At 47.7% G+C, this 27,530-nt stretch overlaps 1 protein-coding gene across 1 annotated transcript in view; it reads right to left on the bottom strand.

Moving 5' to 3' along the window:
* Positions 1-27,100, bottom strand: part of Rassf8 (Ras association domain family member 8) — a 79,137-nt gene extending 52,037 nt beyond the window's left edge. Inside the window, exon 1 of the mRNA XM_041642537.1 lies at positions 26,895-27,100. The gene's annotated coding sequence lies outside the window, so the exon portion shown is untranslated. The remainder of the gene's footprint in view (positions 1-26,894) is intronic.
* Positions 27,101-27,530: the final 430 nt, after the last annotated feature.

Genomic DNA, 27,530 nt, shown 5'->3' with positions numbered 1-27,530 from the left:
TCTCTCCAAACTGCTTCCTGCTGAATGGGGGCGTCGTTAATTAGGTCTTTCATGGTATAACCTGTGTGCTAGTTTCATCTCAGTTGGCAGTTGAGCAAAGTAATTTTTTGAAGGCGTGCACAGGAACCATTCAGGAGGACGTGGTCCATCATACCAAATCGGAATAGAAGAAATGAAGAGCATCTCATCCTCTGTGAAAACAAAATAAGAAACTCCTTTCCAAAGCATCATGTCCTTAGATCCCAATTCAAAATATCTATGTTGGATTAGTTCAGCAGCATTTATAAACAAGTATCTTTTAGCATCTGTTTCTCCTTCCTCAGCATTTAAACAATTCAAAGAGAGCATAATAGCATACAGTATCAAAATTCTCTGTCTATTTTCCATCTTTGTACAGCTTTGTTTTAACCTCTATTTTGTTTATTTTTACTTTTAACTTTTTGCTTTTTGAGACAGGTTCTCTGTATCTTTGACCTGAAGTAACTCTGTAGACCAGGCTGTCTTTGAACTCTCAGAGATCCGCCTGTCTCTGCCTCCCAGGCATTGGGATTAAAGGTGTACACTACTACACCTTGAACTCACAGAGATCTGTTTGTCTCTGCCTTCTAGGCACTGGGATTAAAGGCGTGTGCTACCACACACAACAACTCTCTTCCTTTTTTTGTTTTTTACTTTAAGAACTTCAACTTTTAGTCTGCATATATTTTTAACACACTTTAAACCATTCAGAAATTTTCTCTGTCTTTGAATCTCTCTTTACTGTATATCTCTCTTTTTCTGACCACACGAGTCTTTAATTTACCAAGCAGTATCAGTAGGATTAAAGGCGTTGCTTTGCCAGCTAGATCCAGTCCATTCCTTAGCTTTCCAGCCTCATGGCAGATATACAGGCTGTAGCCCTGTTTACTGCAACAACTGTATGGCATTTCAAGGTCCCTGCCAGCAAGTGAGCTACAACAGACAACACTCAAGTCCTCTCTCGGTAGCCGGCCCTCCTGCCTCAAACAGTCAGAGTTTGCCCTGGCAGGATGGCCCAGAAAGCCGGCATTTTTAAACGGCACAGCTTTTTTCCTGCTACGGCTGAAAACCGAAAAGCATGCGTTCAGCTTTTCGTCAACACCATTTAAGTGTTTCGTGGCAGGACCTCTTAATGAGCTGCAGGCTTTGCAGCTAAAGCTGAGTCAGGAAGCCTCTCTTAGATGAGGTGCATGCTTGCCTCTAACAAGCAGAGCAGAACCGAGAAATTGCTGCTACCAAGAAACCAGGCACAATGCTTTCATTTTGTTCTAGAATTACTTCCCAAGCTGTCTCAGGCTTTATGTGGAAGCAGTTGTCCACGTGGGCGCCATATGAAGTAATAAGGGTGGCGGGGCTGCGTTCCCAGCACCCCCGGCCGCCTGCCCGGCTAGCTTATGCCCAAAATAATTACACAGACACTGTATTCTTTTAAGCACTGCTTGGCCCATTTTCTTCTAGGCTAATTCTCACATATTAATTTAACCCATTTCTAATCATCTGTGTGTAGCACCCCAAGGTGCGCTTACCGGGGAGATTCTAGCCTAGTCCATCCTGGGTCGGAGCTTCATCCCGGGAGCGGGGCATGGCATCTCTCTCTGAGGCGTCTGCTCCCGAGCGAGCTGTGGAGTCTCTGACCTCACTTCCTCTTCCTCCCAGCATTTTGTTCTGTTTACTCCACCCACAGGGCCAAGCAGTTTCTTTATTGGCCAATGACCTTCCTCCATCAATTTACTAACAGGCAAAGAGCATTTTATAAAGAAGGGCAGAAAGGGTAGAAGGCAAAAGAGTCTCTGTACTTAGTCAAAATTAAAGAAAACAGAAGAAAAAAAAAAGCTCTTTAGAAACAAATTCCAAGGTAAGTCATCTAACCCTCACCTCTGTAACCTGAAGGGTCCAGAGAACTTGAAACCTGAAATGGTCAAGCCCTGTGCATGTGGCCCCCAGCATGAAACCTCAGGCACAGTTCTCTCAACAGAACCAACAGGTGAGTCCTGCTACCCAGCCAGCAGCTGAGGTGGAAATGGGACCTAGCAGCAGACACTAGTCTCTGAGTTTTGATCTAATTACAGGGACACTAGCTAGGCTGTCCTCCCTGTCCCTGTCCCCTATCCTTCACAAGAGCAGGACTTAACAGGCTTTTTAGTTTTTACACGGATGTAACCAGCTGGCTTTGTTAGCGTTACTGTCGCACACTCAACCGTGTGAGCATGCAGTCACGATTTTTCTAGTGTTCAAACACTGTAGCAGGCTCTGCATGAGAGCTGATCCAGTACAGAAATGGAACTGAAGATTGGGGAGCCCAGTTGCTCCAGGAATCGAGCAATTACTAGATTTTAAGGTTGTACATTTTGGGTGGAGGATTAATTTATGTGAGACCTCTGAGGATCATGCAATCACAAAACTTTAGCAAATGAAGGGCTAAAGAATTTATGCCATGGCTCACTGGCTGGTGTCCTGTGAAACGTGCACAGTCCCCTCATAAGTGATTTACTCGCACAAACAAGGACAGACCGCTTTCCCTCCTGAGACCAGAGAGTCTCTTCCACGTCTGCGAGACAAGAGATGATGGGGCAGGCACACCCAAAGCAACCTGAGACAGGACTCAGTTTTGAATACTTGAGGTCAGGAACCCTGATGAGAGAGCTCACAGGACAGTTCCGTGTCACCAGAGAAGCCACGGAGCCTTCCTAGCCGCGCTCTGTGTAGACGCCTCTGCTTTCACTTGTTAGGACATGCACCTGTCAGCACCAGGGTGGCCTGGGCATTAGGACAGTCACTGAGGTTCTTTAAATAGACAGGCTGTAAAGGACAGTCCTGGAATCACCAGTGAACAGAACTATAAATGTCTCCCAAAACTCTAAAAGGTGTTTCAAAGTAACAGTCCTGGGCGCTCAGCTCCCTGCAGGGTTCGAGCAGGGCCAGCCAGCACGAGGCAGTATGAGAGACAACAGAACACCATGCTGCTATCCTGAGTGGTTGGCACAGGCACCTGAAAACATACGCAGCGTTTTTAGCGTGATGGCCAACATCTATCTTAAAAATCATGACTTCCCCTATTTTAACTTGCAGTCCTAAAAAAGCAAAGCACAGACAGCGCTTCCTGAGAACAATCTCTCGTCAGCTCGCTCCCCACTCAGCCCTCCTCAGCCCTCTGACCCACCCCCGCAGTGACTTAGGTGGGAGGTTTCTGTTGAGTTTCACCTAACACTTTGTGTTATTGGAAAGGAATTCAGTTGTTTCTTTAAAGACCACTTAATGGCCTAGAGTGTTCCAGGAAAGGTTCTCTCCCGCTTTCTACCGCCTGAAATTCCGTGCAACAACACAGCACCTGCGGATAAGCTGTTACTAGTCAGGCATTGGGAAAACTGCCTAAAACCAAGGCTAATGATGTTGAGGGAAACCCTGGGCGGGGTGGAGGGAGGTGGCCTGGCAGATCTCCCCTGACGCTTGCTGCCTAATGCCTAAAGAATGCAAAGCCTGAAGGAGTCTAAGAAATCCTGGCTGCAGGACGGAACTGACGCAGTTCAGTCTGCCACGTTCACACTATGCCCTTCACGAGTCTCTGCGTCTATTTATAGAAAGTTTAGAGCAAGTCCAGCTACTGTCAGCCATTTTTACTATTTTCAAGATATACTCAGACACACACTACTCTCATGAATAAAGGACAACCCCACCCCCACAAAACCTCAATTCTTAAAGTCTTAGTCATGAAATTACATGAAATAGCAATAAGAAAAAATGGTGGATTTTTGTATCTCAAGTGAGATACAAAACTGGGAATAAAATGTGTGTATTTCCACAGCGGGACACGTAAACCTGAGTCCACAGGTACCCTCCTACAGCCGGTTCCAGCCGCAGGGCTGCTGTCTCCAGAAGCCAGTTCCTGACTACAACTTTCTGTTTCACAGATGTCACCGATTTCCTAGTTCTTAAGAAGGCATTACACTTAACTTCTTATTTACTCTGCATGCGCACAAGCACGTGTGTGTGGGTGTACACATATGCCATGGAGGGCGAGTGGAGGTCACAGGACAACAGGAATTTGCTCCATCTAAAATGTGGGTCTCGGGGACTGAACTGGTTCCCAGGCTTGGGGGCACCTTCACCCACTGAGCCATCCCACCAGCTTGGTTATGTTTTAGACACTGTTATCAATGCAATGCAAGGTGTATGGCTGCCTGTTTACGGTGTTTAAGGATAAATAGTAGACTGTAAAGCATCATCGAATTCCCCTTCAAGTATGATGCCAGCCGTTAGAGGAAAGCCTTTGCTCCAACTAGCCCTGCCTACGTGTCCTCCAGGAGACCCTGACATGCCTGGCGATGGATGCGAAGTGCAGAGAAGGTCAACCAGCTGGAGAGAACCGGGCAGCCAGTGAAAACCACGCAGGAGAGACTAGCTGTTTGAACTAGCAGCCACAGGAGCTACTATCCACGAGTAGACTCCTTCCCCACTCACCTTCTCCGCCCCTCTTTACCTTCCCAGCACACTGCTCTCCCTTCATCCAGTTCACTTCGCAGATGAAAACACAAATACCAAATCCTTGAGCACATCACTGTTGCCCATGAGTCCCTCTGTGTCAGGAGACTGTCTAAGCTCCTTCTCACCTCCTTTCCTGGAGCCGCAGCAGAGCATGAGCCAGCCTCCCACCAGTCAGCCTTCCTGCCTCTAGCTCCATTCATGTTGGCATCTCATGTCTGAGCCCCACCAATTCTCTCTGTGGCCAAACGCACCTCACTCCCCAGCAGGCAAGTAAGATGTCTTCTTGCCACCCCTAAGAATAATTACCCTCATACCTACAAACTAGTACAGTTCTCCCCTCACCAAAGCGCTTCTTTGTAACAGAGGGAAACTATCATAGAGATCCACAAGTAGTTAAAATGCAGAGAATACGTGACCATGGGGTTCTCAGCCCAGTGCAGATGACACATCTACATCACAACCTACTCAGGGCTCAGGAAACATCGCAGAAAAGGGAGTGCAAAGACTCTAGTGCCAGAAGACCAGGGCATCTGCTGTGACCTCTCTCCCCTCCCCTCCTCTTCTTCCTCCCTTTCACATCCCTCCCATGACAGATCTTCAGTTTCAATTGGTCAGCCCCCAAACATATACATATGAGCAACACATAGCAAAGTGACTCAGCATGTGCACGTGTTAATGTGTGACAATAATAGTTAAGAATAAGAGATCAGAGCTTGGGGGACAAGGCGGGAGCTGAGGGGAGTGAATGGAATAGGAATAAGTACTCGTTCATGTACGACATTTTCAAACATGAATAAAAAACAGAAATAAAACAAAAATGTATCAGCTTGCTTTTTCATAAGCGATATACCCCTGTACCCACAAAATAAGAATAAAGTCATAAATACCATACAAATCTGAAATATTCCTAACTTTGTGGGTTTCTCATAATGATAAAGGACAGGAACATACCAGGTGTTTCTGTTTCTTTTCTCTGACATCAAATTCACAGATACACACTTCCTATGAAATTCAGTTCTGTTAAAAGCAGTGTCAGTGAGAAAGGTACCCTCTGTTTCACATATCCCATAGGAAAGGCTAAGAAAACAAAGGGCTCCAGAAAGAACAAGGTGGACTTGCTGTGGAAATACTCGCTGTGTGCTGCTCTTACAGTTAAAACATCACCAGTCAATAGGCAGTGGTAACAACGAAAACAATGATATAATAATAAATTGCTAAATTCTTGCCTAATTTAAAGTAGGGCAGGCACTATAAAGACTACAGCATGGATTTCTTTCTGTGCAAACTTGTGAGACATCACCATTATCCAAAGCAGCTTCTCAACCTGTGGGTCGTGACCCCTGTGGGGGTAGAATGGCCCTTTCACAGAGGTCACCTAAGACCCCAAACAACACAGATATTTATATTATGATTCATAACAGTAGCAAAATTACAGTTATGAAGTAGCAATGAAAATAATTTCATGGTTGGGGAACTTCACAACGCCAGGAACTGTAATAAAGGTCACAGCATTAGGCAGGCTGAGAACCACTGCTCTAGAGAAATAAAGTAACGTTTGCTAGGTCCCAACAGATGACAGACATTAACATGTCCCTCCTTATCTGTGGTCCTAAACTGGAGCTTCTTCCAGCTACTAATGCTGCTACCACATGAGCAGGACGGGTGGCTGGCAGCTCATGCACTCACAGCTGCTGGTACAAGCTACGGTGAGCACTCAGCAGACAAGCCCCAGGCAGCACTCTGTCCAGTTCAGACACGTCCACACTCTGAGGGCAACTCAGTGTGTTTTCACAGGCCACCTCTCCTATCCCAGGCTGCTCTCAGGAAATGTCTGCACTCCACAATACCTTGTCCCTCTGTCCTGAAACACTCACTGGTCCACACCCCATAAAGAACTGAACTTCAACCCAACAATCTCACAATCTACTAAACACACAGGATATCAGAGAGCAGCATATCAGAAGCTAAGAACAGAAGGTGATCAATTATTCTAAACAGCCCACCCACTGATTTTTGCTTAAACACCTCCGAAATATACTTCACAAAGTTCAGCTGCTAAGCTGTGGGATCATTATTTGGCCAGGGTTTCCTTCCCCTGGCTATATTTCAATATTCTATACCACGGTGTTTTCACAAGACCAGCTTCGGGCTAGACCAGTATTCACTCAAATTCTGTTGAAGATTTAGGATCCCAATTTGAGGGAGGGAACATATACCAACAAATATATAGAGGTTGAAAAACAAACATAACATGAGTAGAAACTTTATTACAGAACACACACCTGGTATAATAATGGGACATAAAGGGTTAAATGTAAAAAGGTGAGCCCTGGGAATAGAATCACATAATATCCATGGCCCAGAAGGTATATAAAAACAAACCAACCAAACAAACAAACAAAAAAACCACCACATGGCTAGCCCTGCGTTTTGAGAGCAAACGTTGAAATGGATGGGACTGGAAAAAGACAAGAGAAAGGTGAAGAAGAGGTGAGGAAGCAGGTTAGTGCTGCGGAGACAACCCTCTCACAGCTCTGATGGAGGCAGGGTCCTCAGAGGGATCCAGAGGTGGTGTGGAATATTAACTGGAGATGTGGTCCATTCGTTTATGCTGTTGAATATTTGTTTAATGATGCAAAGATATGTTTTATTCCTTTATGTTGCATCTGTTCAACTCTGTGAAGCTTTGTTACTTTGCCTGCTTAAAACACCTGATTGGGCAGACAAAGAGCTGAAAAGCCAATAGCTAGGCAGGAGAGAAAGGATAGGCAGGGCTGGCATACAGAGGGGATTAAACAGGAGAAGAAATCTAGGCTCGAGAGAAGATAGAGGAGCAAGAAAAGGAGGAGAGAAAGATGCCAGGGGCCAGTCACCCAGCCAGTCACAGAGTGAAAAGGAAAGAAAGATATTCAGGATAAAGAAAGGTAGAAAGCCCAGAGGCAAAACAGAAGAAGAGAAATGGGATAATTTAAGTTAGAAAAGTTGGCTGGGCATTTATAAGCTAAGAATAAGTCTCCATGTGTTTATTTGGGAGCTGGGTGACAGCCCCCAAAGAATAAAAAACAAAAAACTACACAAAGGGAGGAATGTTTCTGAGTGCCATAGATGACAAAGGTAGCCTCACAGGAGAGGGCAGGAGGCTGCTACTCTGAGCACACAAGGGCTCTCTCTGCACAGGCCTCACCCTGCCCTGGCTTCTGACTTCCACCCACCCCTCTTCTACAGCACGGAGCCCTTATTCTCACCAACCCCACACCTCACACAGAATCTGGACAACTCAAACAATTAGACCAGAGAAAGTCAGGAACAGGGCACTGACAACACAGGAACCTGATATACTATTTCCTGAAGTGTGTATGTGTGTGGAGGGGGAGTGGGGATTTCAATTCTTCCCTATAAGGAGGGAAAGTTGCTGTGGGTGGGACTACTTCCTAAATCAAAGGAAAAATTCTAATGAGAACAGAAAGGTCCCTTGCTATGCTGTATTTTCATATTACCACAAACAAAATCCCAAATACTGGTAGAGACACCACTCCCAGTCACCTGGACATTCTCCTAAATGCCAGAGATTGCTGTGTTAACCTCTGCTCAGCTCAGACTTGATTATCCCACTTCACTGTGTGGATGAACCATCTGTTCATAATGCTACTCCCAGGAGAAAACCCCAAGATGGCTCACAGAGGTCTCTAGGTGGACGTCTGAAACTTTTCCAGTTAGGTCTCCGACCTCCCCCCCACCCCCATGCGCTACAGCCTAAGAAAATGAACTTTAAAATGCAGGAAGAGTAAGTCAAAGATTGAGAAGGGTTTATTCTAAAATAACAAAAGTGAGTTTCTTGCAGAAAAGGAAAAAAAAGTAGAGGATTGGGAATGCAGTAAGTAGAAGGTGCCTCTCACCACCAGCCCTGCACCAAAGGCGCTATCAGGGACTCTGGTGCACATTCAGGGACAAACATAGATGGAAGAGAAAAGATACTCCACTGGTGAACACAAAACTACTTTAGGATATTGGCATGTTTCAGCATGTTCTAAACAATTAGCTAATTTCCTAAACTGGCTGATGGTGTATGTTAATCTTGAATCACTGCCCAATTTCCCATCAAAGAGAAATATACACAATAAAGCAATCGGCTCGCAGAGCTGACTGACTGTCTTTAGGTTTTAATGCCATTTAGGTCAAGGACTTGAATGTGACCTGTTTCTGAAGCCCTACCATCTCCTGTCAAAGGGCCTGAAGGCAGGTCTTTGGGTCCTTTCTGGAGTTAGAGCACCCAACCGTTAGGGCTCAGTTTGGCTGTGCTCTCAGCTCTGACTGAAAGCGTAAGGTGGCATCTGTAACGTTTAGAGCCAGTTTGTCTCCAGGCTCAAAAGAGAGCGGCTGGAGCTCTTTCCATGTGATAAACAGCAGAGCACAGAGCTTCATGGACATGAACTCATCTACTGATGTCTCTGAAACGACCATGCGATGGGATTTCCTCATTCTCTGGTGAGAGCAGGCACAGAGTGGTTATGCTACTGAAAGCCAAGCCTCCAGAGTACACAGCCTGTATTTAAGTAGCAGCACTGTCTGCCTTAGCTACACTCCTGACCACTCAACAACACTGCAAAGGAGGCTCTCCCGCCCTTTCTCTCCAGTGATTCTACCCCGCTAAGTTCCACAACTGCCAGGAGAGTGGCCATCCCCACAACTGCTATTTTTAACCTGATTCTGACTGATGTTTAGAAGGTTGTCTCAACTGCTAAGGAGATTGTAACCTCTCATTATTACCGAGAGCTCCACTAGGGATTGAGTATAAGATGTTGCCCATCAGCTCAAGTATTTGAAAACCTGGTGCCCAGTTGGTGGCGCTCTTTGGGGGTTATAGAACCTTTAGGAGGCACACCCTTGCCAGAGAAAGTACATCACTGGGGGTAGATTTGAGGGTTTGTAGCCTTGTCCCAGTCTTTCTCCCACGGTATGGATGAGAATACGCTTGGCCAGCTCTTGGTCCTGCCGCCATGCTTTAACCTGTTGCCACGGCCACAGAAAAGTCATGACTGCACTTCCAAACAGTTTCATTCCAAACTGTTTCTCTTGCTTTCTCCATTGTTATTCCACAGTGGAAAAGACACAGACACCATATTCCCCAGCTTGTTATTTCGAAGATGGTTCTTCCTCCTCCAGAACAGTAGACACTTGCCACTTCCAATTCCACACAATAAAAAGTGTTTGCCAGGAAACATTTTTTGAAGTGTTCTGCAAGGTGTCGTAGCACACACCTTTAACCGCAGCCTGGTCTACACAGTGAGCTCATGGCCAGCCTGGTCTACACAGTGAGCTCATGGCCAGCCTGGTCTACACAGTGAGCTCATGGCCAGCCTGGTCTACACAGTGAGCTCATGGCCAGCCTGGTCTACACAGTGAGCTCATGGCCAGCCTGGTCTACACAGTGAGCTCATGGCCAGCCTGGTCTACACAGTGAGCTCATGGCCAGCCTGGTCTACACAGTGAGCTCATGGCCAGCCTGGTCTACACAGTGAGCTCATGGCCAGCCTGGTCTACACAGTGAGCTCATGGCCAGCCTGGTCTACACAGTGAGCTCATGGCCAGCCTGGTCTACACAGTGAGCTCATGGCCAGCCTGGTCTACACAGTGAGCTCATGGCCAGCCTGGTCTACACAGTGAGCTCATGGCCAGCCTGGTCTACACAGTGAGCTCATGGCCAGCCTGGTCTACACAGTGAGCTCATGGCCAGCCTGGTCTACACAGTGAGTTCCAGGACAGGCAGAGCTGCACAGATTCTGAGACAACTCCCCTTCCTCCACTGCCACCACCCAAAAAGAAAACAGTGTAGACAGAAAGCCATTGAAGAGAACTCTTAAAAAAATGTGCTGGGGATGCAGAGGTGAAATCTTCACAGTTGCTGGCTTCTGGTGGGGGTGGGGTGCTGAAAGAGAAGGACTTGGTTTTCTGTAAGGGGCAGGCATGGGGAATTTGACCATGCTCCAGTGAGTGTATGGGCAACACAAATTGGATTTGTTTTTTTCTTTTCTTCTAGGGAGGTCACAGGATGGGGTGGACCTGGGGAGACCGGGAAGAGAGTGTGATCAGGGTAGATGATGTGAAATGCCCAAATAACCAAAAAAAAAAAAAATACTACATTAAAAAAGCGGTATTACCTCAGCTTAGGAGTCATCATGGACACTTACAAAGATTTCTAGTGCACAGCCTTGAAATCAGGACATATGCTATCCACACACATCACAATCATATCCAGGAGCGCACAGCCTTGAGATCAGGACATATGCTGCCCACACACATCACAATCATATCCAGGAGTGCACAGCCTTGAGATCAGGACATATGCTATCCACACACATCACAATCATATCCAGGAGTGCACAGCCTTGAGATCAGGACATATGCTATCCACACACATCACAATCATATCCAGGAGTGCACAACCTTGAGATCAGGACATATGCTATCCACACACATCACAATCATATCCAGGAGTGCACAGCCTTGAGATCAGGACATATGCTATCCACACACATCACAATCATATCCAGGAGTGCACAGCCTTGAGATCAGGACATATGCTGCCCACACACATCACAATCATATCCAGGAGCGCACAGCCTTGAGATCAGGACATATGCTGCCCACACACATCACAATCATATCCAGGAGACACAACCACAAGCTTAGATAATAGGACGATGGCTTTGAAAGTGGCGCCTGTAAAACAATCATGCTTCAGACGGTGCTGGCAGCAGCAGGAGAGAGCATGCAGGGAAGCAGCACGTCCTGCACATTAGCCTCTGCGTCAGGGACTGACTGACAGGGGTCTTTCAGCACGCCTGCCTCAGTGCACCTCAACTCAAAAGCAGACATACAGAGGAAGGGTGTAAGTTACCTTCCAGGATGAAGAGTCCTGCCCGTGCCAGAACAGCAGGCTGGACCTGGAGCCATCTCTCCTCTCCTCCTCCTCACTCCAGACTGACCCCTCACAGCAGGTTTCCCACTGGGTGCTCAGTTAAGACTGTGCAGCTTAAAAAGCATCTCTATACAGGTTAACCCGTAGAGCTGAAGGGCTAACAAAAAAGGCCCAGCAGAACCTGGCATAGCTCATTCACATCACTCAACTAGTGTTTTTCCTAGGATTTAAGTCAACAAACCTAAAGAGCATGACTAACAGAACAACTTTGTTTGTGGAATTCATACTAATTGAAACGTCATGACCTGTCTGCTTTAAAGGCCTGGTGGCAGGGAGGGATCTGGGGCTCCCTGCTGCCTCCAACTGAAGAAGGCTGGGGTGGTGGGGTGGCAGGATGGCGGGGTGGTGGGGATGGCAGGGTGGTGGGGATGGCGGGGTGGCAAGGGCTTCACTGTAGCTCCACAGTTAGTCACAGCATTTACTTCTTAAATTACACATTCTGCTAACTGGAGAGAACGGCCATGCTGCTGCTGCACATACTTAACATAGCCTGGAAGGGTTTTGGCTCTGAAGAGAGCCTGTAATTCCAGGTGTAACAGCACAATGGGGTCAAGAGCCTGTTCACATGATCCTGCTGGGGTCCGTCAAAGACACATTCTATTTGTTTCAGAAAACCTGATGAAAATAAAAGTACCTAGGTTTGGAATTTCAGATTTCACACCTACATTTCTAAATGTACCACCTTGCTTTTACCGCTGTGAACCTTTGCCAAAGGGCCACCTTACCTAAGAAAATTTTCCTAATTCCTGTCTCCCAACTAAAACTGTCTACCACCCTGTTTGCTCCTCACTCCCGCAATGGTTAACCAAGACCTCCCACCTGTTGTCCACTCGTGCCCATGGCTCACACTCTTCAGTCCTCCTGGGAAGTGCAGTCTTATTTGCTCGTCATAGCTTCAAGCCTTTATCTTAGGTGCCATCCTGGGTGACATGATGTCCCCGTCAGAGAGCAGCATCCACCCCCTTCCTGGCTGGTCCTCCAGCTGGGCCAGGCACTACAGTCCTCTGCTGTTGGAGTCCCTTCTTTCTCACTCACACCCTACAGGACAAGCTGATTGCTCCTCAACTGCCCACCTGTGAGGTCAGTCAACTGATCACACTGAAGAAATGGCTGGGCTGTATCTGTACTGCTGGCCAAACTTATAATCTGTATTTCTAGCCACTTTCTAGGGATCCCCTTCTAGAACTGAAAATGACACCTTTCTCTTTCCTGCTCTCAATGTGCTCTGGTTAAACAGCATGATAAACCGACATTATTCTTTCTCTCTCTAGCTATGAAATCCCTCCTTAAAGCCCCAGAAACATCTACATTGTTTACTGCACCTATGACTCCCAGGTCTCCCAGACTGAAGGGAGAGTTGGGACTTGTCCACAATGCCACCCAAGTGGCCAGCCTACACAGAGATGAGCCCTTATTTTAATGAAAGTACTTTTGGACTTTAGATATTGACATTTGTCATGGGATCCTATGGACTCCCAGGGCTCACAGAGGCCAGTGATCCTGACCTTAAAGTCAGTCCTGTGCCTGTATTCCAGCTGGTCTCCAAACAACCTATGAAGGACCAACTGTACAACTTCTGAAAAGAGCGGAACGTGTCTGTAAAGCAAGAGAGTCCATTTTTTGTCATACAAATAATTCAGTTTGGGGAACTTGAGTTGGCAAGTCACACTGCCAGTTAAACCCACTAAAACAACACACCTAATCTACTAGCTGGCATTCAATGAAAGAGCATTCTGTAAAAAAAAAAAAAGTCACTGATATGAACTGCAGTGATCTGGGCCAATTTTTCCAGAAAATAAAAATCAAATGATCAGCTGAGCAAGAGAGATTGAGTAAGAACTTGGGCTTTGCTAGCACAGAGGGAAGATAAATAACAGGACGCCAGCAGAAGCCAGGCAGTTGCTTTCTATGCAGTTGACACGGGGTAGCCCATAACTGAAGCCCAGCAGGAATGCAAACATGCAAACATCTCACCAAGCAGAGGAACAGGGTTGGTCTGGCGTAGGAGGTCTTCTGTTTATGTGTTGCTTTCATTGGTTGAATAAAGAAACTGCCTTGGCCTTTTGATAGGGCAGAACTTAGGCAGGCAGAGTAGACAGAACTGAATGCTGGGAAGAAGGGCAGTCAGAGAGCCGCCATGGAGCTGCCAGGTCAGACATGCTGAATCTTTCCCGGTAAGCCATGGCCTCATGGTGACACACAGATTATTAGAAATGGGTTGAATCAAGATGTGAGAGTTAGCCAATAAGAGGCTAGAACTAATGGGCCAAACAGTGTTTAAATGAATATAGTTTCTGTGTGATTATTTCGGGTGTAAACTAGTGGGGCAGCTGGGATGACAAGCAGGTTCCTGTTACATTGATCAGCTTGTGCACTAGTAGGAACTGAAAATCCCTGATGTGAAAGGCTCTGAGGACTTAACAGAAGGACCCTGATCAAGCAGGCCATGAAGAAAAAGTCTACTAATCTTGCCTCCAACATTCACGGTGGCCTGATCACTTCAGCTTTGGAGCTATCTCACCAAATATAAGCTGCAGATCTGTTTATCAGCAATCAAAGTTAGGAACAAAATCAGGTGTAGACACAATGTGGCTAGCTGACGTTATGAAGGACCTAAGTGAGGAAAGCCAATTCAGGAGAAGAAACAAGAAGGAACCAGCCCAAAGCTCTGGGACCATAGCTCTCCTGTCCTCACTGTGAAGCCAGGGACTTCCAGGTGAGCACCATCAGGAGGACAGTACATCCACCTTGTGCCCTCCCCCCCGCCAGCAGGGGGAGGAAATGGAGACAGGCAGCCTGGGCCAAGAAACCCAGTGGAAGATTTGTTCATAAAATCCTGACTTAGAACAAAGCCTACACTCCTCAGGGCCACAGATACTACCTTCATACCTCAGGGCAACATGTAAGACCTCCAGACCTGGGCCTGGCCACACCATCATCCCAAAAGTGACTCTACTACACTTCCTCCCAATGTTACTCCACCCATCCAGTTTTGTGTATGTATCTAATTTGATTCTTGATTATCCTGGCTGATAATCAGACCTGCCACTTAGAGTTAGGGAAGTAAGTTCAGAAAGTAGAAGTGACATACCAAGACTATCAGCAATAAGTACTGGAGATGAGACTGGAGATGGCTGACATCCTGGACCAGCCTCACCATGTCCTCAGGGATGAGACTGGAGATAGCTGACATCCTGGACCAGGCTCTACCATGTCCTCAGGGATGAGACTGGAGATAGCTGACATCCTGGACCAGCCTCACCATGTCCTCAGGGATGAGACTGGAGATAGCTGACATCCTGGACCAGCCTCACCATGTCCTCAGGGATGAGACTAGAGATAGCTGACATCCTGGACCAGCCTCACCATGTCCTCAGGCTGTGGTAGAGACTTTTCCCAGCTTCCCACCACATTCACCCTCACACCACTACCTGACATTCCATTTCTCCTAGGACTCTGGTCTTTGGTGTGTGCTGTCTTCTAAATGACAAGTATTTAACCACTTTCTTTACGGAGTTGACCAGGGCCTCACACATGGCACCTGAGCAAGTGTTTTACCATGGAGCAGCACACCCAGCCCAAGCCCTTTTTGGGGGCAGGGTCTTAATTCTGTAGCTCAGGCTGGACATGAACATGCTATGTAGTCTGGGTTGGCAAGTACGTAGAAGAGCCACCACCTTATCCCAGCTCAGTCTATTGCGTGACGGAATCCCTGGTGTGAGCCACACCGTCCAACTCACCCTACTGCGTGACAGAATCCCTGGTGTGAGCCACACCGTCCAGTTCAGCCTCACTTCTGTTGCAAGTTCAGCTTTTGCTAAATGTAAGCTTCCAAAGATGTGGAGGTCCTTCTCTTTGTCAAACCAACTGCCACAAAAACAGCTTCCTCACCACAAGGTGTGCCGTGAGTGTGCGCTAAGTAAACACAAACAGCCATAAAAAAATGTACTAAACATGTTAATTCTCATTCGATCTCTGATGTGGGAGTGTCATATATCAATCTGTTGATTTCATTGGTTAAGCAATAAAGAAACTGCTTGGCCCTGATAGGTTAAAACATAGGTGGGTGGAGTAAACAGAACAGAATGCTGGGAGAAAGAAGCTGAGTCAGGGAGTCGCCATGATTCTCCCACTCCAGGCAGACGCAGGTTAAGATCATTCCTGGTAAGCCAGCTCGTGGGCTACACAGATTATAAGAAATGGGCTAGTCCAGGTGTGAGAGTTAGCCGAGAAAAGGCTAGATAGAAATGGGCCAAGTGGTGTTTAAAAGAATACAGTTTCCGTGTAATTATTTCGGGGCATAAGCTAGAGCTAGCCATGTGGTCAGCCAGGTGCCAAGGAGGCAGCCCCGCCGCTCCTAATACAACAGATCTCAACATTTCTCAGGGTAAAACTGGAATAAGCAGAAATTTTAGTTGAGAACAATGCCAGGAAAAACAATAATGCCCAGTGTTTTCATCAGTAAGCTCGCTATCAACCAAAGGTGAACAAGCTTTAGGAGAAGGCCGCCCTTGCCCCAGGGCTGGAATAGTACTCCTCACCCCTTGCCAGCCACTTTCCCAGGCCCCCAGGCACACAGAACCAGCAGAAATGGAGCAGGATCTCTGTTTAGCCTGTGCTGCACCCTGCTGCTCTGCTGTCTGAGACTCCTTCCAGCTTGAGTGCACCTTCCCTCTGAACTTCCCCCAGCTCCTGGAACTGCTCAGATGCCCCACCCTGCCCCCAAAGGGAACAGCTGGAGATGAGAAGGGCTTTCCTTGCACACCCATCTCATAGCACTCAGAGGCTCTGTGAGGGGACCTGTGATGAGCTACTACAGCACTGCCCGATCCACCAGCATCAAGGCCACACAGCTAGGACCCGTCCCTCATCTCTTGCACTATCTGACAGAGGAAGCCAAGCTCCGGATATAGAGTTGGCCCATCCAGCCCCCAGTATGGAAGGTCTCAAGGAGTCAGTGCTGTCCAGAGAGAAGCCATGATTTCCACACACAGAGATTTAACATGGAAAGTGGGGGCTGCTCTAGAATTGACCTTGGCTTCAAGGTCCCTGTCTGGCAGACGGCAGTCCTCTCTTCAAAGGAGATACCCTCATCACTACAGCATACCACATCTTCACTCAGGCTTCCTCCAGCAGGGTAGGCTCCGCAGGCTGCAGGGCTCGGCCCACTAGACAGCGGGTTCTCTCCTCCAGCTCCTATCTGTGCCCACCTTCCCTCCCATACCATCAGGAAGTTACAGAGCACACTGGCAGTGATGCTCAGCAAAGCCCTCCTGCTACCAGGCTGCCTTGGCTGCCCCTGATCCCCACACTAGCTGAGCTCTCAGAAGCTGCCTGTCATAAATCTTTAGGTCGACTTCAAATGCAGACCTTGGGATCACATGGTTTCACTTCCAGATGGCACCTTTCCTCACCCTCATCCACAGAGGAAGCTGTGCCAACAGAACATAAATTATTTTAGTCGCTTAGCGCTCCTATGGGAACAAACAAACACACACTATGGCTGCTGGTTTATAAACAACAGAAAGTCACACTTTCATGGTTTCCAGGAATAAGACTGAAGGTCAGGGAGGCGCCCACTTTCTGGGTAACAGCAGCGTCCTCCTGTGCTGTGTCCTCACGCAATAGAGTTAACTCTCCCGTAAGAACATAAGGGATTCGCCTTCACAACCTGATCACTTCCCAAACCTCAGCTCCTCACATCTTGGGTGGTGTGTGTATGTGTGTGTCTGCATGTGTGTGTGACATCTTGGGTGGTGTGTGTGTGTGTGTGTGTGTATGTGTCTGCATGTGTGTGTGACATCTTGGGTAGTGTGTATGTGTGTGTGTGTTTGTCGGACCTCATGACAAGATTCTGAGGAGGTACAATCACTCAAGTCCTAGCAAGTCACCCTCCCCTCCAGAACCTGTGGAACACTGAGAGCAGGTTATCTTACAGACTCACCTGAAATTAATCCTCAATCAGTTTACTTTGATAACACTGTATTTAAAGGACCCAGGAATGAGAGAATCTGGGGATCAAACTCCCGAGAGAATCCTGTCCTTCTGTCCCCAGCACACACGTGCTCCCAGCACATCTGTTTGGGTATAGCCCCAACTTTTTCTCTCTATTCCCTTTCCTATGTCCCATGGTCTAGTCTAACTGGCAACTGAGTCTACGTATGTATAAACTTTCCTTTGTCTCTTTTAAGAAACAATTCTGGGCCGGGAATATAATCGGGTGGTAGGGCACATGTCTGTCCCTGAAGCCCTAGGTTCAATTCCAAGCACGCAAAATAAAACAACCAATCGACCAACAAATAAAACTATCCCACAAATAGTAAATTTCTTCAATTATAAAATATACATTCATTACAGAAAAATTGGAAAACAATAAAGAAATAGGATTAAAAGTCATTAATAATATGAGTGTGCACTCTACAATGGCACAGAGTAAGTCACATGACCCAATATAAGACACCAGGCACCAAGGAGTACAGTAAGATTTTTTTTTTTAAATGAAAAATGGTCAAAAGAGTGGGATGCGCTAGAAGTCAAAGCCTGGGGGTCCTGCAGATGCTGCTGGCGTTTTGTTTCTTCATCAGGCACTTGCTGCACACTCTGCTTGAGACGAGACAGTGAATTCATTCATCAAACAGCTGCCTGCACTGACATCCTGGGTAGATGCCCAGCACGGTGGGATGCTGCTTTCTAGAGGGTCCTGGTCTAGCAGGGAAGACAGCAGGACCCGGACCTGGAGCCTCAGTCCTGAACCTGCACATCTCAGTGGCAGGCAGGACCAGAGAACACGCCGAGAACAGGGAAGGCTCCCCTGGGTGGCGCCTTCATGGTCACTGTCTATGGGTGTGCGAGCTGCTGCATTTAAGACACCTTTCTGAAGTGTTTTAAAAGCACTGTTTAACACTGTTCTGTTATCTCTGACTTTGTAAAGTCACAGTGTAGCTCTGTGCTAATACAAACACAATTATGACAGAAACAAGGGAGCTAAGAGGAACAGCTGGGGAGCAGAGAGCACTTCTGGTTTTCTCTCTCCCCTCAGTCACCACTCCTCTCAGAGCGGGAAGGTCTAGCTGACCCTTCTAGAGCCAGGATGAGCTCCAAGCAGTAATGATGAATTAGGGCACAAAGAGAGAGACTCTGGCATCCTTGCGTTTAGAATGTGTGGAACAATAAACACTGCCAAGCGTGGAAATGTGGCTCATGTGAGTTCAGGGGCCAGGAAAACTGCCCCAGAACAGAAAGGCTGGCCACAGATGAACGCACCAAAGCCCGAAGTGCAGCAGGCCAGGAGTGAATCTGGACATCAGGGACTACTTAGGGGCTCCGCGGGGCCAGAAAGAAACCATGAAGAGGCCTCTGGCCTCCAGAGACTCTCACAGACAAAGCACCTCACTTTAGAAAAGAGTACTCCACAGAACACCCACAGCAAGGGCACCACTGGCTAGGGAGCTTCAAAGAGCCTACTTACACTCCTTGAACTGCAACAGGGGACTGCGAGCTTAGAGCCTGTGTAATCACTTTGAACCTAGCAACAAATGAGCCAAAAGAACCCCTTAGAAGTTCAGCTGTTTGAAGTTGAGAGCTTCCCAAATTACCACACAAAGGACTATGAGAAGTAGGCATGCATATGGCATGGAAGAAAGACTGGCTCTCAGGGAACCGAGCACTCCTGCAACAGAGAAGCCGGCCAGGCTGGTGTTAAGGCTACTGCACAGACGCGGGCAGAACCTTTTATTCGCACGAACAAACAGCACATCGTATGAGGCATCACTGCAAAAGACACCTTGGTGAGAGCCTGCTCCAGCTGTTAGGCACATGGATGAGGGATAGGAAGGCAGGGCAGAAGAGAGCCAGCTGTACAAGGTCTGATGTGACGACCTGCAAACATGATTCTGACTGTGGCCAGCTGGTGAGGAGTGCCGGCTTCACAGTGCCCCGCCCCTTGCTTTTCCTACCCCTCAGGGTCAGGCTGCCTGAGCTGAAGGACACCCCCTGAGGAGTGAGGGGCTGTGCTGCGTGTCACCTGGCACCACTCACGCAAACACACACTTTCTCTTCTAGTACCTTCCTTGAGCAGTTACTCAATAAAATGCAAAATAAAATGAGAAATAAAAATAAAAAGGGGAAACAAAAGGTAAAACTAAAAAGCGAAACCGAAGGCAACGATCTAGAACGGGAGACAGAGAGATGGTAGATCACCACTGCAAGAAATGCAAAGCATCTGGACTAGTGTGACTGCATTCTTGGAACAGCAGAACTCCTTGTTTAACAAAAATAAAAAATAAAATAAAATGAAGGAAACTTTGAGTAGGGAAGGTTTCCATAAGGTCACAGAAAAGAGACCAAGAGTGTTATTAAAATAGCGCAAACATGTTATCAAGAACTGGATTCGGCTTCTTTCATTCGGCAATGGATAGCCACTGAGGAGTAGACAATCGATTTTAGAGACAGGTCAAGGAAACCTTATTAGACAAAAATCCCCTAATAAATAATGTTGGAACAACTGGGTTACTGTGTGTAGAAAATGAACCTGGACCCATAATGCACACTGTATAAAAATGAACTCAAAATAGACCATAGGTCTAAATCTAAATCTAAAGGCTGTTGCTATAAAACTTGGAAGAAAGCACAGGAAAAGACAGTTCTGACTTTGGGTTAACAAAGATGTGTTGAATACTACACTGTAGAACACAATCCACAAAAGAAAACAATCATAGGTTGGACTGCATGGAAATGTAAGACCCCCAGTCTTCAAAGGTGCCCAGGAAGAGGGGAAAAGGCAGCTGCAGACTCAAACACATTTGCAAAGCATCTATTTGATGAATAACTGTACCCAAATACAGGAAACCTCTCAAAATTCAATCTTAAAACACAGTAAGAACGTGGAAAGGGTTGGAAAGATGGTTCAGAAGTCAGTACTTTCTACTCTTGTAGAGGACCTGGGTTCAGTTCCCATCACCCACATGGTGTCTCAAAAACAATCTGTAACTCCAGTCTCAGGGTATCTGACATCCTTTTCTGGCCTCAGAGGGCACCAGGCATATACGTGGTACACAGACATACATGTAAGCAAAACACTCACACATATAAGATAAAATAAAAATAAATTTAGAGATGTTCAATATCAATTATCAGATAAGTGTCAATGAAAACCACCAAAGAACAGCCCAAAACTTAATGAAAAATACTAATCATACCAAATGCAGTAAGAAAGGTATGAGTGCGCGCACACACTGCTAAGAAAGGAAAATGGTGTTACACACCTGCTTATTACCCCTCCCTTCCTCCCTCCCTCCCTCCCTCCCTCCCTCCCTCCCTCCCCTCTCCCTTTCTCCCTCTCTCTGGAGGTGGATGGAGGTCCAGAGGGTCAGTTCAAGGCCAGCCAAACACTGCAAAGCAGAAGCAAAACAAACATGAAACGGTGGAATCTGCACAGAAAATAAGAAAATACTTCGGTAGTTTCTTTAAAAGCTCAGCTCATATAATGAAAGGAAATGGCCCAGAGGTCCAACAGAAGAATGGGCATGCATACAGCAACAAGGCCCAGCAGTAGATGTGTCTATCTGGGTTGTCTGTTTGTGCTTGAGAACTGCCCTTGGTATCTCAGCCTGGACTCGGGGACTTGCTAAGTAAAGGAGGATGACCTTCAATTTCTAATCTTCCTGCTTCTGCCTCCAGCTGCTGGACTGAGTCACCCATCACAGTTCATACAGTACTGGAGACCAGGCTGGACAAGCACTCTACAATGAGTTACACCCCAGTCCTACTGCTAAACACACCACTATGAGTGAGTCCCCAACAACCATTCTGAGGGAGACAATACACCCATGACTCCATCTCAGAGTCTAGAAACTCGGCCTTCTGCAGTACAAGGAGGATGGGGAGGGGACGCACTGCTAGAGAGAATGAGACACTTGGGGAGGACAGTGGCTATGTCCCTTATGCTGGTGGTGTTGAGGACTTCCAGACCTGTGTCAATGCCTATTAAAACTTTAGCTAGGCATATGCAGGTTAGTTCATGACAATTTTATCCTACAAAATAATCTTTTGCTTAAAAAATAAATATAAGGCTGGCAAGATGGCTCAGTGGGTACGGGTGCTTGCCACCAAGCCTGAGACCCGAGCTCAATGCCTGGACCCACATGGAAGGCGGGCAAAGACTCCAAATTGTCCTCTGACCTCCACATGGGAGAGACTCCCCCACTCACACAAAGCAAACAAATAAATAATGCAGTAATACATTTAAAATAAGTAAATAAATACAAAGACGTTATTGCACAGTTAAAGATATGGAAGATAAAATACAAATAAACTACTTTGTTTCCCAACAGATTCTAATGTATCCAGTAACTGAACGTCTTGCAGGAATGGCCAAACTCTAAGAATTAGATCTAACCTAACCTATTCCCCAATGACATCTCTATTGCGGAACTGCAGAGAATATATATTCTACTATATTAAACAAAAATAAATTCTTACTTTTTTGACTAATGTCTATGTAGTAAAGGAATCTAATTTTTGGTATCTATATTTACATTTGCAAGGATCATTTAATCTTAACTGATTTCCCAATAATAAAATTACTACAATTAAGGATAAATTTGCTTCAGCACTCAGAAGCCAATGATAATTAACAAGAAAGACAAAGTATACATCCACACGAATATAATCTGGAAGAAAATGATTACAACTTGCCTCTTGTTACAACCTATATCTATATGATTTCTTTTCAAACCAGAGTAAACTACATGCTCCTAAGTATGCTACAGTGCTCAAACTCGGACAGCTCTCAAGTTAATGAGGTTGAGCTTGGCAACAACACCTGAATGTATAAAACATACAAACAACTAAATCAAGCTATAGCTGACATGAGGGCTGAGAAATAAAAGGTAATAAATAATATCGGTACCAAGACACCCCAGGCAATTGTCCAAGTTCATCTAGGTAGCCAGTAGGCATATATACCTAAGGGACCGAGAGTAACAAAGGCACCCAGCCACAATAATGGCTACACTGGTGACGCAAATGTCCTGGGCCAAGAGACCCAGCAGGAAGCAAGTCACATGCTGGGCCCACCCCAAAATCCATTCCTGTTTTTTTCGTGCAGGTAAGTCTTGGTCTCAATATGCTTGCACTAAGATAAAGCAAAAGACCCTGCTACAAAAGGCATACCTCTGTCTTTAACGGAATAAAAGGACCAGTTTCTCTGAATACAGTGAAGATCTGAAAACCTAAGGGTCCTTTTCCTGACTAAGTCCAGGTCAGCCACACCCTCCTGTTGAGCCAGCACGTGACTAGGTGTGTAATCTCTCTTGTTCCCCACCCCAGGAGTGCCCAGAGGGAGAGCTGGAGGCCCTGTGCGGAGGAGTCAGTTCGGAAGAGAGACAGTGAACCTACTGAGGGACAGAAGGAGGCTGGGATTACACATCTAAGGGTGAGGGCAGTAGCTGAAGGAAGAGTCGGGAGGCAATGTGTGAGCAGTAACATGATTGCATGGACACCTCTGGGCCGCAGGACACCAAGTCAGGACCGTGTACAGAGCAGCCACACGACAAAACACCCAGCCAAACACCCAGAGTTGCTTTAAGCTTCTTTGGCCATGGAAGGTGTGTCTCCTTTTGCTTAAAAAAGGAAACGAGAACTTCCCCACCTCTAGGTGGCTCCCGTGGCTCCTCTCTGGACTGTCAGGACAGATGGCATGCTGGAACACCACTGGGCATCCTTAGACCTGGCCTGCCTTTTCCCACAGTTGTTTCCCCAACGTCCTTGAACATCTGGCACTGAGCGGCCAACATCATCTGTCTGGCACACAACCACGTGATACTGTGTAAACATATGGCACTGTAAAATTATTTCCATTCTGCAATCCTGCGCTAATAAAAACTAATTTTAATGTTGTAGTCAGAAAAGCGGAATGTACCACAGAGAATCACAAGGACAACGTTAATTAGATGTTATCTCAATATATTTGATGTGGGCTTCCCCTCTGTATGCTATGAATATGTTTTATTACTACTGGTTAATAAAGAAGTTTCAGTGGCCGCATATATTACCATGCATTTCCTAAACACCACAAGTGCATTATTTTTCTTGATATTTGCACTCAGGCTGTTTCAGATCACACAGCTAACACTGTTTGGAACACAGTAGGGCTGGTTTGGCTTTTCTGTCACAAAACATAAACATAACAGCGATAAGGACCATTGAAGCACGTATGTGCTGGGTGTGATGGCATCCGAGTGCTTTAATCCCAGCATTCGGCAGACAGAGGCAGGCAGATCTCTGTGAGTTCGGGGCTAGCCTGGTCTATGTAGGGAGCTGCAGTCCAGCCAGGACCAACCATACAGTGAGCATAAACGAGAAATGGACACTAGACCAGCAGCTATTTACTGTGCACTGCTATGTATACTAGGGACTGGGGAGAGAAGCAGGCACTATTGCTGCTCTCAGGGAAGTGAGGCTAAACAATATTATGAATTGTGGTGAATAAGAAGGATGCCTGACTGTCCTTGTGGAAGAAAATAGGTTGGGTCTAACAGACATAATGATGGTGGCCTTCTCAAAGAGAACCTCCAGCAGAAAGGGTACTGGAGCTGGCACCCAAAGGTGAGAAGTTATTCAAGGCTGGGGAGACGCAGGTGAGGGGCAGGAAAGTCTGCTGGGGACGGGGCATCTTACTCCCAGAATCACGCCTTTCTTGGGAATCCTGAAGGTCTGAAAAAAGCAAGTGACTTTTTTCTTCAGACTATTGGTAAGCAAACAAGCAGGAAGAGGCAATGCAGGCCACTGGACTGAAGGAGGACAAGAGTGGCCTGACCCAAACGTCAACACAGCGGACTAAAAATCAGATGGCTTTGGAGGAGACTTTACAGAAAAGCATCCCAGCACCGTGCGGTCAATCTCTTGGAGGGCAGAAGAGTGCAATGAGCCAGGCAACAAGCTGGGAGGGACAAGTTTAGCAGGTGAGGGCGAGTGTGACGTCTGGATGGCCATAAAGTAATTTCTAGGGACAGAGGAGATGCTGCCATTGCTGACTACGATGTGGCAGGCACATCAGGGGCTCAGCTCACAGCTGACCTGTTAGCAGTGGTGACCCTGGTTGTGAAGACAGACGTGAAAAGGATGTGAATACAGATGACAGAGCTGGAAGGGCAGAGCCCCTCCCTTAATTCCCTGGATGCTGACAAGCCTGGCTAGCTGCTACAAGGCATCTCTCCCAGAAGCAGAACACCAGGTACTATGTCTACATCCGGAATTCGGAAACCTACTCAGGACTGGAACAAAGTCACCTCCGTGGAGAGTGAGTAGTCGGCACATTATTCATGATTCCTAAGCAGCCCACTCCACCTCCACCTAGAAGGAAACCTGCCAAGTTTTGACACGTGCAAGTTATCTGGGGTCTCAACGTTTTATAAACTGACAAAACCATCTGCCAAAATTAACTACAACGAAAAGAACGACATCCTACAGCAAACAACAGTTTTACTCCCAAGTTGCTATATACAACAACAGAAGACCCAAGGAGAAGTAGGAAACCCTGAGGAATTAATCACTTCTCAGAATGCAAGGCATACAGGTCAAGCGCTATACACACCTCTGAACACAAGAGGCTACGAAAAAACAAGCACCAAGGATTCCAATTTTAAAAGTTACAAGCTTAAAAAAAAAATGCAAAGACAAAGATGCAAAGAAAAATGACACCATGATCCTGCAGAATTTTAAATTTGAAGTTTCAAATATTTCTTAAAAAATGCAGCACTGTGGAAACTGTGACCCCTGCAATGACCTGGACACCTCTGTAACTGTGACCCCTGCAATGACCTGGACACCTCTGTAACTGTGACCCCTGCAATGACCTGGACACCTCTGTAACTGTCACCCCTGCAATGACCTGGACACCTCTGTAACTGCTTTTCTGCCCAGGTCACTAACTGAAACCTTTCCTGTGAGCACAATCCTGGCCTGGCTCCCTCTAGGGGCTCTCCACTGTGCCCCCAAGCTCCAGAAGCCCAGAAACAGGGCTTGACCACCTACTAGGATCTCAGTCCATCACGGCCAATTGAGTCTAGTACGGAAAGTACCATCTTGAGCCGCTTAAGGGGGAGGGATGAGTGACGGATTTTTGAAAAGATTTAATCACCTACATTGCAAATTATGCTGTGTTGCATCTGATCCTTCAGTAGAAGAATGATCAAACTGTTCAGTCTTCTTAAATGGAGTATTGGCCATGTGTAATTTTGAGGTTTGTGGGAAGTTCCCCGTGGAAATAAGTAAAATCACAGGAACCATTAATGTGACCACTGAAAGATAAAGCACAAACCACTTCCCAAACTGATAGTGCAGTTGTCCGGAGCCTTGATTCCTGTATTCGCCAGCACCTCCCCCTGCAGTGGACTGACAGACATTCAGGACTGCCTCAAGCAAAGGATGGGTTTTTAAAAAAAAAAAAATAGCACCAGGAAACCTGCTGGTTCTCTGCCTCCATCACGATCCAAACCCCTGGCAGCCACAGATGAAAGACTTCTAAAAGAGAAGAAAAACTACCTTAACCCCAACCACCCCAACACACACCCTAAAACTGAGCAGAAAAGCAGAGGTCGCTATGTATTTTAAATGAGTCCCTGGGACAAAACAGATCTCATGAAAAATTGCTGAGCCCCAATCTAAGTCCGTAAGTGTTCCTGCGTCCCTGCAGTCAGCGGATAGGAGGGGGATTTTTTTTTTTTTTAAACGCAAGGCTTTGATGTGTTGGCAGGGCTGACCTCATGAGCTCAAGTCAGCTTGGAAACGTGCCCCGCATATTTCCTTCTCTACTTCCAAAGATTAGGACCAATACTGACCTGCAGTTCGATGCTGGGAAAGTAGTGGTCGGGCAACCCCGGGCGGCTCGGCGGTGCAGAGACAACGCAACACCCAGGCGGCAAGCAAGCCGGTCTCCGCCGCCCACCGCCCGGCCTCAGAGGCCTCGCACGCCAAGCTCACGACCCATGAAGTTGAGCCTCCCTGCGCCTGGCCCTCTGCAAGTTTCCAGGGTTCAGAACGCAGCGAACTTTGCTAGCCCCCTCTAGGCGGCTCGGTTCCCCGGAGGGGCTGGCCATCCAGGAGGCTGATCAAGGAGGCACGGTGGCCACGGTTCTGACAAAATGCAAAAACCTACCAACGGCCACTTTTCCTTTTCCAGAGGGAAAGCTCTCCCTCCAGGCGAGCATCCGATTTCCATCTGGAGAGGCGGGGAACCGCAAAGGGTCAGCCGTGCATTTCCCTTCCCCTCAAAAGTGGCCTCTAAACTCGTTCGCCAAGGACACCGGGAGAGAGGCGACCCCGGGCGGGCAGCACCAACTTTTGGGCGGCGGAGCGAGGGCGCGGGGGTGACAGCGGGGCCGCGGGGGGCGCGGGCCGGGAAAGTTCTACTTACTGCGCGTCGCAGCCCGTCCCGCTGTCCGGGTGCACGGCCCGCAGCAGAGGCCCGGCCCGGCCCTGGCTGAGCAGCGGCGGCTGAGGCGGCCCCGCGGCGACCCGGCGGCCGAGAGCGAGCGAGCTGCGGGGCCGGGGCTGAGGAGGCCGGGCCGCAGGGCGGCGCGCGAAGGGCTGAGCCGGCGGAGGAGACGCGCAGAGAGGGCGCACGCCGGCCTGGCCCGGGCGGGGAGGGCGGTGCACAGCGGCGCGGAGGAGGAAGGGAGGGCGGGACCGAAGGGCCGCGCCGAGCCCCGCAGAGGGGCGGGATGAGGGCGGCGAGCACGAGCCGGGGAGGCCGCATCTGGGCCGGGAGGCCCGGCGGAGGGTCTGGGGGCGGGACGGAGAACCTGGGGGCGGGGCGGAGGGTCTGGGGGCGGGACGGAGAACCTGGGGGCGGGGCGAAGGGCCTGGGGTCGGGGCCGAGGGCCTGAGGGAGGGGCGGAGGGTCTGGGGGAGGGGCGGAGGGTCTTGGAGGCGGGGCGGAGAGTCTGGGGGAGGAGCAGAGGGCTAAGGAGGCGGGGTCGAGACCCAGGAGGGCTGGCCGAGGGCCGGGAAGGCAGGCCAAAGGCCGATAGCTCCTCCCCTTCTCTGGGGA

Source organism: Microtus oregoni, unplaced genomic scaffold, assembly GCF_018167655.1.
Source record: "Microtus oregoni isolate MIOR12 unplaced genomic scaffold, Mior012 000002F_ref0000024, whole genome shotgun sequence".
Classification (NCBI taxonomy): domain Eukaryota; kingdom Metazoa; phylum Chordata; class Mammalia; order Rodentia; family Cricetidae; genus Microtus; species Microtus oregoni.
This window is presented reverse-complemented; position numbering and strand designations above follow the sequence as displayed.